Source organism: Narcine bancroftii, chromosome 5 (genome assembly GCF_036971445.1).
Source record: "Narcine bancroftii isolate sNarBan1 chromosome 5, sNarBan1.hap1, whole genome shotgun sequence".
Classification (NCBI taxonomy): Eukaryota; Metazoa; Chordata; class Chondrichthyes; order Torpediniformes; family Narcinidae; genus Narcine; species Narcine bancroftii.
In genome coordinates this window covers 165813872-165830488 of record NC_091473.1, presented here as the reverse complement: position 1 = coordinate 165830488, position 16617 = coordinate 165813872, and the positions used below count along the sequence as shown (strand labels likewise).

Below are 16617 nucleotides of genomic sequence, written 5' to 3'. Positions count from 1 at the left end.
TCATCTTGAAACTTTACCATACTCTAACAATTGACTATAAAGTCTTGGTAGTGATAATTGTGGTTGAGTTGAATAAACTAATACATCATCAGCAAATAAACTAATTTTATGTTCAGTCTGATTTATTACAAACCCTTTCAACTGTCTATCATTTCAAATCATTTCTGTAAGTTGTGATAAAGGGTGTCCTCATCTACTTGATCTAGTTAAGTTAAAAGATTGAGACATCTATCCATTTGTTATTACATAAGCTTTAGGATTTGTACATAATGCCTTATTCCAATTTATAAAGTTTGAACCAAAGCCAAGTTTACTCAAGACCTGAAATAAAAAATCTCATTCTAACCTATCAAAAGCCTTTTCTGCATCTAAAGCCACTATTGTACTCAAATTATTTTTCTTCTGTGCTAAATGAATTATACCTAATAACCTTGCTATATTCGCTGAAGTTTGTCTATTTTTAACAAAACCATATTTATTAATTCGAGAAGATGACCATTAATCCTATTCGCTAACACCTTTGCTATAATTTTATAATCAACATTTAATAATGATATAGGTCTATATGAAGTTGGTTTTAATGGAACTCTATCTTTTTCAGGAATAACTGTAATTATCACCATGGAAAAAGTTTCTGGAAGATAATGCAGTTTGAAAGCTTGTTCTATTACCTTCATAAATAAAGGAATTAATAAGTCTTTACATTCTTTATAAAATTTAATGGGGAACCCATCTTCTCCTGGAGATTTATTATTTTGTAAACAATTAAGTGAATCATAAACCTCTTGTTCAATAAAAGGACTATCTAAACCATCTTTACCTACTTCAGTTAATTGAGGTAATACCATTTGTGACAGATATTCATCTTATAGGCTCCTCATCACATAACAATTCAGATGCATAAAACTTTTCATAAATTCCTTAAATATATCATTTATCTTTTGTGGTTTAAACATCACTTCACTGTTACTCTGCTGTATTGCATTAATTGTTCTAGACCACACATGTCAAACTCTGCGATATAATTATATTTGGCCCGCAAGATCATATCAAAAATGTATTAGAGGTGGCCAGCTGGCCGCCGCGCCAGTATAGCGCATGCACAGTAACTGCTGTGTCCCAGGGTGAGAGAGAGAGAGAGAAAAATCCTGGTCCTTGAAAAGTAGTGGTGGATGGTTTTATAAACACGCTGTCGTGTCCCCCCGCCCACCCCCCCCCCACCGCAGCACGGCCTGGCCGGTGTCAGGGGAAGCCAAGGCCGCTTCCCAGCACCCGGAACCCCAGTGGCACAGCGTTTCTTGGAGCTGCAGATGGAGTCGGGACTCCGGAGGGAAGATTGGGGCTCCCCGCCGGGCGATGTGGGCGCCGGCCGCCAGCCGCCCTGCGCCTTCCCACCGGACCAGCGGCAGGTGCCTGGAGTACACGTGGAGAGCGAGGCTGGTCAGGCAGGTAGGGTGGAACCCCCCCCCCGCCAATCTCGGGAGTGGCGTGGGCTGGATCGGGATTAGCCGCGCTCACCTGCTCCTCCACCGTTGACTGGGATCCCAGCGCGGTCCTGAGCGCGGAGACTGCCCTGGAAAGGTCCTGGGACACCAGCACGGAAAGAAGAGCAGGGTCCGTAGAACATTACAGATCAGAAATAGGCCCTTTGGCAATTTGACTCTACCTCGTGAAAACCCAACACTGGAGAAACTCAGCGGGTTAAACCGTATCCTTTATCCAGCAGAGAGGTACCTGACAATGTTTGGCCCTTGATCCCCCTCATCAATGTATGAGCAAAAGTCTGTGGTTCTCATAAAAACACCAGAAGGGAGAAACTCAGCAGGTCAAAGGGGGTCCGGGAGAAACTCAGCAGGTCAAAGGGGGATCCGGGAGAAACTCAGCAGGTCAAAGGGGGGTCCGAGAGAAACTCAGCAGGTCAAGGGGGAGGGGTCCAGGATAAACTCAGAAGGTCAAGGGGAGGGGGTCCGGGAGAAACTCAGCAGGTCAAGGGGGGTCTGGGAGAAACTCAGCAGGTCAAGGGAGGTCCGGGAGAAACTCAGCAGGTCAAGGGGGGTCCGGGAGAAACTCAGCAGGTCAAGGGGGGTCCGGCAGAAACTCAGCAGGTCAAGGTGGGTCCGGGAGAAACTCAGCAGGTCAAAGGGGGTCCGGCAGAAACTCAGGGGGGGCCTGACCTCGTCAGGATTGTTGCCCACTCCCCCTCCCTATCGCAGGCCGACCCGCGACTCACAGTGATGGGGCCGCTGATCCGCCGAGATGCCGCCCTGCAGCGAGAGCCGATGCCCCCGCACTGTCGTTGTCCAACCCGATCGCCGCAAATCCCACCCTCCCGCACACAGGCCTGAGTAAGTATTATGAACTTTAATCTCAGGATAAAATGATCTTCCAATAGTTTCATGTCACAGTGATAAATATATTCCTGGTTAAAAATGGTCCTGCACCTGGATACAAGCTCATTAGGCATAAAACTTGAAAAGTGTGTAAATCAAAGGATATCTGTACCAATGGAAAAAGGGCATGGCAAATAACCCTGCTAGAGTTCATGCCCACAATCAGTCACCCATAATCATGTTATTCTCCCATATTCTCAATAGCCCTCAGATTTTACTATTCGACAGCACACTAGCAACATTTGACAAATCCTCAAAGAGAAATATTATTTATTGACTATTTTATTTCTCATTTGTTAATGCTTCTGGAAAGAGTTTATCCAAAACTATTATTAAACATTTATTTTAATAAGAAAAAGTTTAACATTACATATGTTGAAAGAAGAGAAAACATGCCGATGTTGTTGAAAATTTTCAATAAATATTTAGTTCGGCCCTCGACTTAGTCCAAGTTTTTAATTTTGGCCCTCCATGAATATGAGTTTGACACCCCTGTTCTAGAGGATTGTTCCGCTTTTAATTGCTAAGCTAAAACTTTGAGATCATTCTCCTAATTCATATTTCTGCTTAGACTGTAATATCATTTTCTCTGTTTTCTGTTAACATTGTATTATATTTTAATTTCTTATTAGTTAAACCTATATTTATTCTCCAAAGATGATTTTTGAATTTTTTTCCAATATTGTTTTGAAGCATAATTTATAATTTGTCCTCTTAAATAAGCTTTTACCATATCTCAAATAATAAACATATCTTCTATTGAATGTAAATAAATATCACAAAACAATTCTATATGTTGTATTATAAAAAGACAAAAATATACCCTTCTCAATAATAAAGAATTTAATCTCTATCTATATATTGAATGTTGTTTCTCAGAAAATTCCAATTCAATCAACAATGGAGAATGATCAGATAGTATTCTTGTTTTATGATCAACGTTTAAAACTCTTGACTGATTTTCAGCTGAAAGCAAAAAGAAATCATTTGTAGAATATGTATTAAATCCACTAGAATAAAAACAATAATCCTTATCCTTAGGATGTATCCTTCTCTAAACATCAATTAAATTCAAATCTTTCATTAAAGATAACAATGTTTTAGCCACTTTTGATTTAACTATAGTTCTCGAAGATTTATCCAACAAAGATTCCAAACAAAAATTAAAATCTCCACCAACTAAAACATTTTCATGAACATCTGCTAAAAAGTATCTTGTAAAATTTCTGATCATCTGTATTTGGTGCATATATATTTAACAAAGTCCACTCCTCAGAAAATATTTGACAATTTAACATTACATATCTACCTGCTGGATCTTTAGTTACGTTTTGAATTTTAACTGGTAAATTTTTCTTATTAAAATTGGTTCTCCTCTGGCTTTAGATCTAAATGTAGAAAAAAAATAACTGGCCTTCCCAATCTCTTTTTAATTTTAAGTGTTCTTTTTCAGTTAAAGGAGTCTCTTGTAAAAAAGCAATATCTACTCCCAGTTTTTTTTAAATATAAGATAAAATTTGATTTCATTTTATGGTCTTGTTAATCCTGTTAATATTAAAACTCAAAATCTTAAATGGTTTATTCATTTTCATTATACATTTTAAAAAATCCTTTCAATCACTCCTATCCAGGAAGGATTCCCACAAATTAATTTGGTCTTGAATGTCAATGTCTGCAATCCAAAAACAACAAAATTACTCAAAATAAACAGTATTTATAGGTATTATGAAAAAAGAAAGAAATGAAACAAACCCCCCTGCCCCTCCAAAATGCTAGAGATACAAATATTACCATCCTCCATTTTACGGCTCGTGGTCAAACCATACAAACACATGTCACCATCAAAAATCAACAAACACATCTCCCCATCCTGGGGGGGGGGGGAGGGTGGGAACTTTTCTATAAAAACAATAATACTTCCCCATACAGATTTTCTTCATCCATCAAGGAGAAGAAAAAAAGGGGGAGCGACAGCCCCTTTTTTATACATGGTTTATTTAAGCAAATCATCATTTATTGTTACTTGAATTTTAGACAAGCCATTCGCATACTCTTCAGCCTGTACATGACTTGTAAAAAAACATATTCTGCTGATCTGGCAAAAATACTTTCAAAGTAGCTGGATAGTGGAGAACAAATCTATAACCTTTATCATATAAAACCTTCTTATCCAGGTTAAACTCTCTTCTTTAATAGAGTTTGACTCAAATCTGGATTTAAAAAATCTTATCCCCTTCATGATTTAAAGGTCCATTTTCTCTAGCTCTTCTCATCCCTAAACCAAGTATCCTCCCTATCCTGGTAGTTTAAAAATCTAATCAGGATAGATCAAGGTCACTTATTAGGACCCAGCTTTGGTCTTAGAGCTCTATGAGCTCTCTCAATTAAAATCTTGTCCTCAAAATGTTCTTCCGCAACTACCTTTGGTACCTATTCTTGAAAAAATCGGATCACATCTTGACCTTCTTTATCTTCAGACATCCCCACAATTTTAAGATTATTCCTTCTGCTGTAATTTTCCAAAATATCAACTTTCTCAAGCAATTTTTCATTCATAGAAATCAAAGATTGAATCTTAATTTACATTTGATCTTTCTTCAATAGGTTGTACTTCTTCACGCACATCTTGAATTTTCTCTTCCACTTCATCAACTCTTTGTGAAACATAATTTATCAGTCATATCTGTTCTAACTTGCTTCAAGTCTACAGTCAAGTTTAAAATTAGTCTCCAATGCATCAGAAAGTCTATCAATTTTAACCAGTTTTTCCATTTTCTTTTTGAAAGTCTTTTTCTTGCCTTTTGAGCTTTCTTCTTCTGAACGTCATTTTTTCTTTGCTTTCATAATCCTCTAAGTCTTCTTCCACAGGAGAAGTGCCTCCTCCTGTTCAGTAGTGGAGACGTCAGAGCGGCTCTTTAAAAGACGAGGGTTTTTTCCAAATTTATTTTCTCTCCAACGCATATGCCCGACTTCTCACACATGTGCGATGCAGTCTTAGGTTTTCCAGTGGCACCATCTTTGTGGGGTGCCGCAAAGAAGGCTCCGGAGGAGGGTCCTTCAGTTGGGCCCTTACCAGTGGATCCAGATCCAACTTCAGTGGCCTGCTTCGATGACAAGGTAGGCCTGAGTTCTCTTTCCTTTCTGTCTTCCTATTTTTCTTTTCGTGTAGTTTTTGCAACTTTTTCTTTGGTGACATTTTTTTTCCTTCTGCTGAGTGCTTTAACTTTAAAATAGTTTTCATAACTTTAACTTTGCTTAATAAACACCTTTTCAGTAAATCCGTCATGTATCGGTAGTTCGCGTGGTGTTCCTTGTGGCATCACGTGACAACCCCGCATGAATTTCCTCTCTTCACTTGAAACAAGTATGTAACCACCAGTTTTGAGGCCCAACGTTGAATCCATCACGCATCTAACAGAATTCACCTTTCTGTATTCCACAGAACAACATTTCTCAATGTCTTGAAGCTTTAATTTGGTTGTCAACTTTGGTGCTAAGAAGTAAAACATGGAAGTCTGTAGATGCTGTGGTTGAAGTAACAACACAATGCTGAAGAAATTCAGATGGTCAAACAGTGTCCTTTAGAAAGCAAAGGTAAAAATACATAGCCATTGTTTTGGGCTTGAACCCTGCCTCAAGTCCAAAATGGCCGTTGTGTATCTTTATCTTTGCTTTATAAAGTGCACTGTTTGAACTGATGAGTTTGTCCAGCATTGTGTTTTTATTTTACTCATGGTGGTATTGAATTATCTAAAAAGTTTGGCCAGATGAATGATCTACTGTGTTTGATAGACTTCATTTTAAAGAGTTTTCAAGTTAATTTATTTAACATCATGTTGACAAAGGTCTAGGTTTGATGTTACTTTCATAGTGCATTCCAGCTTGCCCTTGGGACAGTGCCTTTAAACAGTGAAGTAGCGGGGTAATTTGCCCAAATGGAAATTGGACATCCCAAACCCAATATCCCTTTGCACCTCGAAGTGGCGAAAGGTATTGAAAGCAGTTCTGGTACTTCGCATCCTGGAGCCTGTTTTGCACTGAGAGCTGCGTTATTGCCAGAGACAGGCCCTGTCTCTGGAAGGCAGCTTGCCTGTTCACACTGAAGAAAAGCCAGGTCCGTGACTGTGAGTCCTTTTACAAAGCAAGCCTGCTTCCCGGAGCATAAGAGGGCGGGGGTAGCACAAGCAAGCACCAATACGCTCCACCTCTAATATTATCGACCTTGGTGGTTTGGAGCTGGCTCAGTTTAGACCCCGCCAATCCGCCTTCGGCGTTCACACAGCGCTCAAAAGGCGGGTAATACCCGGCTTTCAAGCGCTGTATAAAAGCCAGCCCAGTGAAGGCGCGCAGATCCTGCAGGAGGGTGGCTTTCAAAATGAAGACGGCGCAGAAATAATTGAAAGTAACACGTCGACGTGAAGCGCATTAATCGCGTTTCGCTTTAAAAATAGATGAAAACGTTCCTGGATTAAAGCGGGTTGGCGAAGTGCGCCGGTGAGAAAGTTGGCGGGAAGCCCGAGGCTGACTGGCTGGCCGGGACTCGGCGGGGAGCCCGGCGCCGCATCCAAGCCACCGACCCCCGTGCGCTGTCAGCGATCGCCGGCCCGAACCCCCCTCGTCCGCGCCCCGGAAGTGGTTTTGGAAATTGGATCGCAAGAGATTTGCCGACGGGAGGAGTTTGGCGGGGTTGACTTTGGAGCCGGGTCCGCTGCAGTGACCCATCTGCCGGAGAAGGGTTCGCGCCGTGGCAGCGCCCAGCATCGCTGCCCTCACCGCAACGGTGAGTGTCCTTCCAACACCGGCGCCTTGAAACGTTGCGGCATCGCATATTAACCGTTTCCAAGCTGCACCGGAACGGCGCGGGTTTACATCTCCCCGCAGCGTCGGCACAGGTTGCGACAGAGCCCCTTCTCACCCTTCCCCTCCCGCCGTTTCCCCCCGTGTTGACAGCGCTCTCAGCTCCGTGCTGTCTGCACCTTGGGCTCATCCCAGCGCTTGCCCGGTTTGTGGGTCATTGGTCAGGCAGGGTGTTGCAAATCGACTCGACCAACGAGGACTTCGCCCTGATCCACCTGCCCCCTGGATTCGAGAAAAATTATTGTCGAGTCCTATTTGTCTTTCTTCTATTTGCATCGCGACATTGCGTTTCGAGCAGATCAATGCCTGCAGTTTACCAACGTATCCAGCCTCCGACACCCACCAACGTATCCGTTTAGGTCCTTGGGAGAACGAGCAGCAAATTCCGCAGATACTCTGCAGCTACGGATATTTGGAGCAGGGTCCGGAGAATCTTGTATCACTTTTCAACAATGTGTGTCTCCCCCCACTCCCAGAATCTTGTATCACCTTTGAACAATGTGTGTCTCCCCCCACTCCCAGAATCTTGTATCACCTTTGAACAATATGTGTCTCCCCACACCCCCAGAATCTTGTATCACCTTTGAACAATGTGTGTCTCCCCCCACTCCCAGAATCTTGTATCACCTTTGAACAATGTGTGTCTCCCCCCACTCCCAGAATCTTGTATCACCTTTGAACAATGTGTGTCTCCCCCCACCCCCAGAATCTTGTATCACCTTTGAACAATATGTGTCTCCCCACACCCCCAGAATCTTGTATCACCTTTGAACAATGTGTGTCTCCCCATCCCCAGAATCTTGTATCACTTTTCAACAATGTGTGTCTCCCCCCACCCCCAGAATCTTGTATCACCTTTGAACAATGTGTGTCTCCCCCCACTCCCAGAATCTTGTATCACCTTTGAACAATGTGTGTCTCCCCCCACCCCCAGAATCTTGTATCACCTTTGAACAATATGTGTCTCCCCACACCCCCAGAATCTTGTATCACCTTTGAACAATGTGTGTCTCCCCCATCCCCAGAATCTTGTATCACTTTTCAACAATGTGTGTCTCCCCCCCACCCCCAGAATCTTGTATCACCTTTGAACAATGTGTGTCTCCCCCCACTCCCAGAATCTTGTATCACCTTTGAACAATGTGTGTCTCCCCCATCCCCAGAATCTTGTATCACTTTTCAACAATGTGTGTCTCCCCCCACCCCCAGAATCTTGTATCACCTTTGAACAATATGTGTCTCCCCACACCCCCAGAATCTTGTATCACCTTTGAACAATGTGTGTCTCCCCCATCCCCAGAATCTTGTATCACCTTTGAACAATGTGTGTCTCCCCCCACTCCCAGAATCTTGTATCACCTTTGAACAATGTGTGTCTCCCCCATCCCCAGAATCTTGTATCACTTTTCAACAATGTGTGTCTCCCCCCACCCCCAGAATCTTGTATCACCTTTGAACAATATGTGTCTCCCCACACCCCCAGAATCTTGTATCACCTTTGAACAATGTGTGTCTCCCCCCACTCCCAGAATCTTGTATCACCTTTAAACAATGTGTGTCTCCCCCATCCCCAGAATCTTGTATCACTTTTCAACAATGTGTGTCTCCCCCCACCCCCAGAATCTTGTATCACCTTTGAACAATATGTGTCTCCCCACACCCCCAGAATCTTGTATCACCTTTGAACAATGTGTGTCTCCCCCATCCCCAGAATCTTGTATCACTTTTCAACAATGTGTGTCTCCCCCCACCCCCAGAATCTTGTATCACCTTTGAACAATGTGTGTCTCCCCCCACTCCCAGAATCTTGTATCACCTTTGAACAATGTGTGTCTCCCCCCACCCCCAGAATCTTGTATCACCTTTGAACAATATGTGTCTCCCCCCACCCCCAGAATCTTGTATCACCTTTGAACAATGTGTATCTCCCCCCATCCCCAGAATCTTGTATCACCTTTGAACAATGTGTGTCTCCCCCCACCCCCAGAATCTTGTATCACCTTTGAACAATGTGTGTCTCCCCATCCCCAGAATCTTGTATCACTTTTCAACAATGTGTGTCTCCCCCCATCCCCAGAATCTTGTATCACCTTTGAACAATGTGTGCCTCCCCCCACCCCCAGAATCTTGTATCACCTTTGAACAATGTGTGTCTCCCCCATCCCCAGAATCTTGTATCACTTTTCAACAATGTGTATCTCCCCCCACCCCCAGAATCTTGTATCACCTTTGAACAATGTGTGTCTCCCCCCACCCCCAGAATCTTGTATCACCTTTGAACAATGTGTGTCTCCCCCCACCCCCAGAATCTTGTATCACCTTTGAACAATGTGTGTCTCCCCCCCATTGCCAGAATCTTGTATCACCTTTGAACAATGTGTGTCTCCCCCATCCCCAGAATCTTGTATCACTTTTCAACAATGTGTGTCTCCCCCCACCCCCAGAATCTTGTATCACCTTTGAACAATGTGTGCCTCACCCTCCCACCCCCAGAATCGTGTATCACTTTTGAACAATGTGTCTCCCCCCACCCCCAGAATCTTGTATCACCTTTGAACAATGTGTGTCTCCCCCCACCCCCAGAATCTTGTATCACCTTTGAACAATGTGTGTCTCCCCCATCCCCAGAATCTTGTATCACTTTTCAACAATGTGTATCTCCCCCCACCCCCAGAATCTTGTATCACCTTTGAACAATATGTGTCTCCCCACACCCCCAGAATCTTGTATCACCTTTGAACAATGTGTCTACCACCACCCCCAGAATCTTGTATCACCTTTGAACAATGTGTGTCTCCCCCCACCCCCAGAATCTTGTATCACCTTTGAACAATGTGTCTTGCCCCACCCCCAGAATCTGAATCACCTTTGAACTATGTGTGCCTCCCCCTCCCACCCCCAGAATCTTGTCTCACTTTTGAACAATGTGTCTACCCCCACCCCCAGAATCTTGTATCACCTTTGAACAATGTGTGTCTCCCCCCACCCCCAGAATCTTGTATCACCTTTGAACAATGTGTGTCTCCCCTCCACCCCCAAAATCTTGTATCACCTTTGAACAATGTGTGTCTCCCCTCATCCCCAGAATCTTGTATCACCTTTGAACAATGTGTGCCTCCCCCTCCCACCACCAGAATCTTGTATCACTTTTGAACAATGTGTCTCCCCCTACACCCAGAATCTTGTATCACCTTTGAACAATGTGTCTCCCCTCACCCCCAGAATCTTGTACCACTTTTGAACAATGTGTCTCCCCCGACCCCCAGAATCTTGTATCACCTTTGAACAATGTGTGTCTCCCCCCGCACCCCCAGAATCTTGTATCACCTTTGAACAACGTGTGTCTCCCCCTCCTACCCCCAGAATATTGTATCACTTTTCAACAATGTGTCTCCCCCCCACCCCCAGAATCTTGTATCACTTTTCAACAATGTGTGTCTCCCCCCACCCCCAGAATCTTGTATAACTTTTCAACAATGTGTGTCTCCCCCCACCCCCAGAATCTTGTATAACTTTTGAACAATGTGACTCCCCCCACCCCCAGAATCTTGTATCACCTTTGAACAATGTGTGTCTCCCCCCCCACCCCCAGAATCTTGTATCACCTTTGAACAATGTGTATCTCCCCCCATCCCCAGAATCTTGTATCACTTTTTAATAATGTGTGTCTCCCCCCCATCCCCAGTATCTTGTATCACCTTTGAACAATGTGTGTCTCCCCATCCCCAGAATCTTGTATCACCTTTGAACAATGTGTGTCTCCCCCCATTGCCAGAATCTTGTATCACTTTTGAACAATGTGTCTCCCCCCACCCCCAGAATCTTGTATCACCTTTCAACAATGTGTGTCTACACCCACCCCCAGAATCTTGTATCACTTTTGAACAGTGTTTTTCCCCCTCCCCCAGAATCTTGCATCACTTTTTAACAATATGTATCTCCCCACCCCCCCACCCCCAGAATCTTGTATCACTTTTTAACAATGTGTGTCTCCCCCCACCCCCAGAATCTTGTATCACCTTTGAACAATGTGTGTCTCCCCCCACTCCCAGAATCTTGTATCACCTTTGAACAATGTGTGTCTCCCCCCCACCCCCAGAATCTTGTATCACCTTTGAACAATGTGTGTCTCCCCCCATCCCCAGAATCTTGTATCACTTTTGAACAATGTGTATCTCCCCCCACCCCCAGAATCTTGTATCACTTTTGAACAATGTGTCTCCCCATCCCCAGAATCTTGTATCACTTTTTAATAATCTGTGTCTCCCCCCCCACCCCCAGAATCTTGTATCACCTTTGAACAATGTGTCTCCCCCTCCAACCCCCAGAATCTTGTATCACTTTTGAACAATGTGTGTCTCCCCCTCCCCCAGAATCTTGCATCACTTTTTAACAATATGTATCTCCCCACCCCCCCACCCCTAGAATCTTGTATCACTTTTTAACAATGTGTGTCTCCCCCCACCCCTTGAACTTGTATCACTTTTTAACAATGTGTGTCTCCGCCACCCCCAGAATCTTGTATCACTTTTTAACAATGCGTATCTCCCCACCCCCCACCCCCATAATCTTGTATCACTTTTTAACCATGTGTGACTCCCTGACACATCACCCCCCCCCCCCCCCACCCATTCTCAGGTAATCGTGTCTGGTTCTCTTTTTCACTGCCTAGTATTCTCGGTTTATCCTGCCCTCAAAAATTACTTCTGCTTGGCTTCACAAACCCAAATCCCTTTCCACCCTTCCCAAATTGACCGCCAGGCACAAGGTTTTCATGGACTTTAACCACCCCCTCTCCTCACCACCACCGATGACCCTTTCTCCCATCTCTAACATTCCCCCTCCCCTTAAACATCATGTCCCTGCCCTCTACCCTCTCTGGAGCTTTTTGTTTCCAATTGCTACCTTGACTTACATCCTCTGCACGTGTTCTCTTACTCAAAGACTTTCATGCTACTAAGGTTGACACTATCCTCACAACTTGATTCCACTTCCTCACTAAGCTAGATTTGCTCTAGAACACTCTCTGTCCTGTGCCCTAGTTCTCTGAACTGCCAATCAGACCCACATTCTGGTCTCTGAACCTAATTCCTGTTAAACTTACATTTTGGACAAACTTTCTCTTGGAGGGTGAACTTTTGAGAGGCATTGATTGGGTAAACAGACAGAACGTGTTCAAGGTGAGAGGGAGAAAGTGTAAAGGAGATGTGCGAGGCAAGTTTCTTACCGGTAGGTGCATAGAACAGATTTCCTGGGGTAGTTGTGGAAGCAGATACATTAGGAGTGTTTAAGAGGCTGTTAGATGGATGCAGAGATGTATATCAGGTGCAAGCAGCTGAAATTTAGTTTAACATGTCATGCTTGGTGCAGACATTGTGTACCACTGGCATCACTAGGGGGGTGCGTACCGCACCAGGTGACACCATCAGAGGGAGGGTGACACCAAAATGATTATCTATAAAGTTTTTGTGCAGTGTTTCAGCAGAAATTTATTATTTTTTAATAAAAAATATTCCTGTTGTTAGTTATAACAGCAAAAACATTTTTTTGTAAGCCCAGCTTAACATGTATCAATATACCTACAAGGCTAAAACTTGACGCTAATTTACTTTTTGAACCTTCTAATGCACTCCGGTCAGAGCTGTCATTACAACAATTACAACAATGCTTCGAATCACATGGTTCATCTGCACGCACCACAAGCACTTGTTCTCATTTCTGCTGGTGTTTTTATAATTGCATCTTTTGCTAATTTTTCTGGTGTTTTAGCTACAATATTGTGGTAATTAGTATTTGCTTTAATTTTTTATTTAATTTTAACGTTTTTTGAAAGTGGACATGTAGCGCTGTAACAGGCTATTTCAGCCCACGAGTCCGTGCAGCCTTGTATACCTACACCCTGGTATGTTTTGGGGTGGGAGGAAATTGGAGACCCCGGAGAAAACCCACACAGACACGAGGAGAATGTCCAATCTCCTTACAGACAGCACGGGATTTGAACCCAAGTCCGGTCCCAATCGCTGGCGCTATAAAGGGGTTGTGCAAACCAGCACACCAACCGTGCCGCCCTTTTTTTTTTAACTGAACCACATGAAACTATGTAAATGTTAATACATTTAGGCTAAGCATGTGATATTGTAATTTACAGGTGTAATTTTAATTTTGCTAGTTGTTTATCTCACTACTATTGCCAATACATTCAGTGATATACGGGAATTACAATATAAGAGTTACTTTAGTCCAAAAAACATTACTAAGGATTCTGTATGGTCTGGTATGGGAGGAGGTCCATGGAGGGGTGAGGTGGGGGAGGGGGGTTGGTGACATCATAAGTTACCGCACCAACTCGAGTGCTGCCACTGTTGTGTACTGAAGAGCCTGTGCTGTACTGTCCTATATTTTAAACTGGCAATTAAAAATTCCTTTCCTGGTGATCATGCTCACTGATATTTTTAACAGTTTGCTTCTCCCTCTTCTTTCAAATCTACAAATTCTCAACTTTTCTAACTACTTCCCATCTTTAATCAGTGTTTCCTCTTTAATCTGTATTTAGCTTCTCAAATGAATCTTTGAGATTTCTTTGGTGAATGTTCATGATCACATTTTGACCTTGCGACATTACCAAAATGTCATCGAGGCCACAAGCATCCTACGTGACTGACAAACATAAACTGCACATTTTTATCAACCTCCCTGCATCTTTGTGTCCAACACCTCACCATCAGTCAGTTTGGGTGAGGCCATTCCATCCTCAACTATCCAGAGGATTTCCTTCAGTGGCATCTCACACCTAAACTGTTGGCTCTGCACACCCCTCCCCTCGCCATTCTTCAATCTTCACCCACAGGTTGTTTTTTGGGAACATTATGTGAAAAGACATTGTACGTTTTTCTCATATGGTAGATCCTCCAAATGTCTTGGTTTGACAGTGCACGAGGGCCATGGAGAAACACGGGGGTGGGGTGCAGAATTGAAATCATTGGGGCCACTGGGAGATCCCCGTCATTGATATGGACAGAGCATAGGTGTTCAGCGACACAATCTCCCAGTTTGCATCCACTCTCCATGCCTACTTCTTCCACCATAATTCTCCACCCACCACTGAAGACGTGGACTGTCAAACCAAGACTACCCGTAAATTGGAGGAGCCATACCTGATAATCTGTCGGGGCATCTGACCAGATGGCATTCACATCAACCTCCACTTCCTGTTCTCTCTTCCTTCCCTATCCTGTATCCTTTCATCCAGCTTTCCACCCCCTTCCCTCTCCATCCAGAGAGCTATCCTTCCCCCACTCCCCATTTTCTCATGCCCTCCCTCCCTTATCCACCCTATTACCTCCTCTCCCTGTCCCTCCACACCTGCCTTTTTATTCAGAGGCCTGCCTACATTTTACTCATACCTTGATAAAGGGCTCAGGCCCAAAACATTCTTGGCTATATAAAGTACACCGTGTGACCTGCTGAGTTTCTCCAGCATTGTGTTTTACTACAATTACTGTGCTTGCAGACTTTATTGTTTCACTCCTCATTAAGACCATTTCCACCTCTGTAATAGTGCCTGGCTCCTTTCCTTCCTCAGAATTCTTTTGTTTAAACCCTCATCTTTGCATTTATTAGCTCTATTCTAGACTTCCCCAATGTAGACTTTCTTGTTCTATATTCCCTAAACAGGGAAGACAGAATTCAAAAGTAAATATCGTTGCCCATGTTTTAACGTGCTCTATGTTGTGTTTCTATTCAGGCAATCATACATTGCCTTCAGTTGAGGGCACATTAACCTGTAAATTATTATCCATTTTCAAATTCCTCCATGTCCTGTCTGGTCCTTATCTCCCCTACAAACATCCAAGATGTCTGCACTTCTCCAATTCTGGTTGCCCCTGATATTAATTGTACCACCATTGCTGATACACTCTACATAGAAGTGCTTTGAAATTTTCACTGTGGTAAATAAATGCAAATTATTGTTGGTGGTACACAGATGCTATGCAGTAAACTAAGGTGCAGTAATGATTTGTGTGCTATAATTCACATGCTCTTCCTGTAATCAATCACTGCCTATCCAAATGCTGGTAGATGCTCTACAGCAATGGCTTTCAACCTTTTTCTTTCCACTTACATATCACTTTAAGTAATCCCTATGCCATTAGTGCTCTGTGATTAGCAAGGGATTACTTAAGGTGGTATGTGAGTGGGGAAGGGAAGGTTGAGAATCACTGCTCTGGACCCAATTGTTTCTGAAATTTATGCTTGAGAAAAATTGTCAGTGGCCCATTTCCTTTGGAGTTATGAAACCGTGCATATAAAGTGTCAATTAGGTACGATTAAAACAGTAGTTTTCAAACATTTTCTTTCCACTCACTTAACACCTTAAGTAATCCCTTACTAATCTCAGAGCACCTCTTGGCTGAGGGATTATTTAAAGTGGTATGTGAGTGGAAAGAAAAAGTTCAAAAACCTCTGCTCTACAGCAACGTTCCTACTATAGACGCCAGGGTCACTAGCCTGTAGTTCCCTGCCTTATCCTTGTTCTTAAATTTTCACTAAATTCATCACATCAGAAATATTGCTGCATTCAGTTATAAACCAATTGAAGGAAATCTGAACTGGTGTTATTTCAATTATTATTCACCAACACAATGCAACTTCACTCTTCAGTAGGTATGAGCTGAAGAACTAATCCAATGGCATTATACATTCTTGATAAGTAGATTGTTCATCACATACACAGTAAGGATGTTAGATATTGGGTTTACGTTAAGAAAGTATCTGTCCTTAATAATCAGGAAACATTGATACAAACATTGTACATCAGTGGTTCTCAACTTTTTTTTTCCACTCACATACCACTTTAAATAATCCCTATGCCATCAGTGCTCTGTGATTAGTTAGGGATTGCTTAAGGTGGTATGTGAGGGGGAGGGAAGGTTGAGAATCACTGCTCTACACCCAATTTTTACTGAAATATTTGCTTGAGAAAACAAGCCAATTAGGTATGATTAAAACAGTGGTTTTCAAACAGAGATCCAGGAGTATCAGAGCTAGCACCACCAGGCTGAGGAACAGCTTCTTCCCACAGGCAGTTAAAATGTTGAATGACCAAAGGAACAGTTCACACTAACCTCTGAGACTCTCATTTGTATAAAACAATATCTATCTTTATTTATTTATAGATGTAGTACTAGTCCTGCATATGTATTATTTGTAAGTATGCGTGTTATGTCTGGTTGTGTGTCTGCATGTTTTTGCACTGAGGACTGGAGAATGCTGTTTCGTCAGGTTGTACTTGTACAATCAGATGACAATAAACTTGACATACTGCTTCACAAACTCGTCATGGTAACGGTTCTAAGTATGTCAGCATACC

At 43.0% G+C, this 16617-nt stretch overlaps 1 protein-coding gene across 2 annotated transcripts in view; it reads left to right on the top strand.

Moving 5' to 3' along the window:
* Nucleotides 1–16617, top strand: part of LOC138764138 (monoacylglycerol lipase abhd6-A-like) — an 87381-nt gene that overhangs the window by 11509 nt on the left and 59255 nt on the right. The window contains exon 1 of one of the 2 annotated variants that reach the window (XM_069939595.1): nt 6679–7170. The exons of the other annotated variant lie outside the window; for it this stretch is intronic. The gene's annotated coding sequence lies outside the window, so the exon portion shown is untranslated. Of the gene's footprint in view, nt 1–6678; nt 7171–16617 lie in introns of those variants that run through there. 2 annotated transcript variants of the gene reach the window in all.